The sequence below is a fragment of the Saccostrea cucullata genome, unplaced genomic scaffold (assembly GCF_032062105.1).
Source record: "Saccostrea cucullata isolate Sc308-1 unplaced genomic scaffold, CSIRO_AGI_Scuc_v1 ctg965, whole genome shotgun sequence".
Lineage (NCBI taxonomy): Eukaryota > Metazoa > Mollusca > Bivalvia > Ostreida > Ostreidae > Saccostrea > Saccostrea cuccullata.
In genome coordinates this window covers 40,065-45,000 of record NW_026928551.1, presented here as the reverse complement: position 1 = coordinate 45,000, position 4,936 = coordinate 40,065, and positions in this window count along the sequence as shown.

The following is a 4,936-nucleotide window of genomic DNA, read 5'->3' as shown; positions in this document are numbered from 1 at the left end:
ACCTGAGCCAAAGTGAGCTTTTCTGATCATATTTTGTCCGTCGTCCGTCCATCTAGCTGTCCGTCTAGCTGTCTGTCTGTCTGTCCGTCTGTAAACTTTTCACATTTTCGACTTCTCCTCAAGAACCACTTGGCCAATTTTGACCAAACTTGGTACAAAGCATCCTTGGGTGAAGGGGAATTTATATTGTAAAAATGAAGGGCCAAGTCCCCTCACAAGGGAGATAATCAAGAAAAGACAAAAATAGGGTGGGGTCATTAAAAAATCTTCTTCTCAAGAACCACTTGGCCAATTAGGCTGAAACTTACATGGAAGCACCCTGGGATAGTGTAGATTCTAAATTGTTCAAATCATGACCCCCGGGGGTTGGGCGGGGCCAAAATGGGGAATCAAAGTTTTACATAGAAATATATAGGAAAAATCTTTGAAAATCTTCTTCTCAAGAACCACTGGGCACATGAGAAAAGCTGAAATTCATGTGGAAGCATTGTGGGGTAGTGTAGATTCTAAATTGTTCAAATCATGACCCCCGGGGGTTGGGCGGGGCCACAATGGTGAATCAAAGTTTTACATAGAAATATATAGGAAAAATCTTAAAAAATCTACTTCTCAAGACCCACTGGGCCAGTAAAGCTGAAACTTATGTGGAAGCATCCTGGTGTAGTGTAGATTCTAAATTGTTCAAATCATGACCCCTGAGGGTAAGGCGGGGCCACAATGGGGAATCAAAGTTTTACATAGAAATATATAGGAAAAATCTTTGAAAATCTTCTTCTCAAGAACCACTGGACCAGAAAAGCTGAAACTTATGTGGAAGCACCCTTGGGTAGTGTAGAATCTAAATTGTTCAAATCATGACCCCTGGGGGTAGGGCGGGGCCACAGTGGGGAATCAAAATTTTACATAGAAATATATAGGAAAAATCTTTGAAAATCTTCTTCTCAAGAACCACTGGACCAGGAAAGCTGAAACTTATGTGGAAGCATCCTTGGTAGTGTAGATTTCAAATTGTGTAAATTATGATCATTGGGGTAGGGTGGGGTCACAATATGTATTACAAGGGGGAAATCTGGTAAAGAACAATATGACAAAAGATTCTCAGGTGAGCGATGTGGCCCGTGGGCCTCTTGTTTCAAAATCTTTTGGCCAAATGTATTTAGAGGAAACTGACATGTAAAAGTATCCTATTAAGAAACTTTTACATGCAGCTAAAGTTCATATTTGGACTCTGAGTTTGTTATTTTATTGATGGACTAAGGGGTAATGACCCTTTGCTCTAACCTCCCCCCCCCCCCAATATTTGAAATTCTCAACATTAATTTTTCATTTGCAATGATATCATTATAAGGCTTAACCCTTTGAAAAGTGAGAGGTATGTAGTGATCAAGGTGTCCATCATTCCATATTTCCTTCCATATGTCCTATGGGTTCCTCTGCTCTAAGCCTTTATGCAAATTATTATGCAAGCCAATAGTTTGATTACATCACAACACCAAAAAACTAGACAATTATTTTTGTTTAAATAAAATAACATGAGTATCATTTGATAAAATTGAATGAAACTGCACGCACACCCTGCCAAGAAAAAATGCTTGAATTTCTAAAAATATTAAAATGATAATTAGTGAATTGTCCATTTTTGAAGGAGTTTGGGAGGACAGTGGATTGACCTTCTTGTACATGTAGATTGTTTGACCATCATTTCAGTACATGAAATTGATAAGATTACAGACAAATTAATGTCTTGTATATACACAATGGCAAGGACAGCACTGACTAAAGCTTGAGCAAACATGAATCTTCATCAAACATATCGACACTGCAGGGAAATCTTCAGAGAATGACTCACATTTTGAAAAAATACAATAACAAGGGAGGTAACAAAATCCCTTGAATAATTATGATTTAATATTGATACAAAATCGTGGATACGCACAGTAAGAAAAGCTTTGTAGATGAAAAGTATTCATGTTATATATGCACACGAAAAAAGAAATAGTTTTACATTCAATTGAAAAAGTACCGTACATTAAACCTTATTCTTCAGCCAGTCTGTCCATCTGTAACAAGAACTTTAAACTTGATAATAACTTTTGAATGAGTTTAAAAAGGACTTTCATATTTCACATGTGCATTGTTTGTGACATGAGATTTTCAAATATACTGTGATTTTTGACCCTGTGACCTTGATCTGGAAGCTTGACCTACTTAAAAAAATACCATTACTTTAAATTGACCATAACTTTTGAAAGCTTCCATTTTATAAACATGCATTACCTGTGACAAGGCCTTTCAAAATTCACTATGATTTTTGACTCCTTGACCTTGAAGTTTGACCTGCTTTTCAAAATCATTAACAATAGTCATACCTTTTAATGAGAAGAGATAGGGCTTTTATTTTAGTCCTGTGTGACAACACTTTTCTAAATACACTGATTTTTGACTCTGTGACCTTGAGGCTTGACTTACTTTTCACAATTTTAACCTTGGTCGTAACTTTTGAATGAGAAGAGAATAATTATAAGAGCTTTCATATTACACAGAAATCACATATACATTTCCTGTGATAAAATCATTTCAGATACTAGATTAAGTATGTAATGAACTTTGACCTTGAAGTTTAACCTGCTTTTCCAAAATTTTAACATTGCTTAAAAGAGAAAGGGTAGCGCATTCACACCTGGTTTTACACATGTATATTAGCTGTGACAAGGCCTTTCGAAAAAATTCTGAACGTGTCATGGCCTTGAATCAAGGATAAGATGTTTTGGCTGGATGCATTGTCTGAAAGAACGTGTGAATTTGTCAATATGGTAGCTCACAAATGGGATATGCTCATCACCAGCGTGTGTCATGGTGTGACACAAGGTCATTTTGACAAGGTCAAGGTCACAAACATTCCTTTACTATCCTTTTTTTAATAGTAAAACATTATAAGATGATATATACCCTTAAATGATTGCTTTAACATAAGAATGTGGAAAGAACTTGACTCAAGGTCACTTCTCCTTGTCCGCAGCTCCGACTGATGACCTACTCGTTGCTTTGCAACAAGCTCGGCTCTTAGATTAGTTAATATATATATGTTTAAGACATTTAGCGTTGTACTTGAATTAGCAGAAGTTTCTTTCCGCCAAAAACGCTAAAAAGAATACACCACCAAATGTAATACGTTTACAGTAAATTTATCAAACATTTTGAAAATAACATGACTTAATATATAATTCTAGAAAAAATAACTTTTCATGAATTTTTAAAATTGAGACTCAGAGCTCAGAGCAAGGGAATGTCCTTTGTCTTGTAAAACCAGTTTCTTTACAACTATCAATTTTAAAATTTTGAATTGTTTGTTTGGAAACAATGTGTTCAGTGAGGGTTTTTTTTGATGATGACTTGTAACAACACTAATTGTTAGTTAATTGAAGATGGGATTGGGATGATGTTTTAATATTGATCAGAAGATAATAATATTCTGTATGTGTATGTGGGGGATTAACATATGAAGTACAGTATGCAGTCACAATTTTTTCTGATGAAGTTTCAGACAGTTTACCTAAAGTATATTTAAAACGTACAATGGCATTTCAAGAAATCTACATTATTATGCCCCCGTAAACAAAGTTTCGAGGGTATATAGTTTTTGTCCTGTCTGTCTGTCTGTCTCTCTGTCTGTCTGTTTGTCAGCAAAAACTTTAAACTTGCCCATAACTTTTGATTTAGTGGAGCCTTGACTTTCATATTTCACATGTGTATTCCTTGTGAAAAGGTCTTTCTTTGGGTACATGTACCACCAAATTTGACCCTTTGAACTTGACCTTGGAGTTTGACCCACTTTTACATGAAAATTTTAAACTTTTACTTTGGCCATATCTTTTGAACAGTAGATACCAGGACATTTATACTTCACATATGTATTCTTTGTTGAAAGACCTTTCATTGGATACCAACAACCTTGACCCTTTGACCTTGGAGTTTGGCCTACTTTTAAAAAATTTTAACCTTGGCCAGAACTTTTGAATGGTTAGGGCTAGGGCTTCCATACTCTACATAAGTATTCTATGTGCCAAGACCTTTCATTGGATACCAATTTATTACCTTGACCTTTTGACCTTGTACTTTTTTTGTACTTACTGAAAAAATTTAACATTGGTCTACTTTCAAATTTCACAATTGTTTTTCCAGTGAGAATACCCTACTTTTGGTACCAATTAAAATTAAATTTGCATCTTTGCTAAGTTGCCATACGGGGGCATCAGTGTTTCACAAACACATCTTGTTTTCTCTCTTAGATTGAATGGAAAATGTGATTCTGCAGAATTATGACTCTGGAAAAAAGAATCTTTACAGTATATTAGCACACATATACTCTCTATTTTGTTTTCCAATCATGTACATGTATTATGTGCACAAGAGGTGCATGAATGAATGAATGCCAATTAAATTATCAGTAGATGTGCATGACATGTGTACTAATTCTTTTAGTTGTGAAGAAAGAGTAGGTTAGTAAAAATATCTTAATGATCTACATAAATTCTAGTATGAAGTATGAAATACAGCATGTTTACTGGAATCTTAGGGTCACTGACTTGGAAGTTTTATACACCGCCTGTTTAGTCAGGTCGTTTTGGTTGGGGTCATTGACTTTGTAATCCGGGAATTTGTTCACTAGATTTCTTGAAACTAGCTGTTGTATTATTATATTTCATTTTTACAGGGATCATATACATGTAAATACTATATCTGCCATATATTAATTGGCTTTTTCCACCTAAGGAAATGAAATGTCATTTTATATTGTTATGTGTAAGTTTTGTTGATGCATGAAGACACAAAACATGATTTTTTTGTTAGTTTGATATATTTTATTTATATAATTTTTTTTTAATGGTTCATATTTTTTTTTAAAACAAATATATTTTTTATGTTTTACCATTAT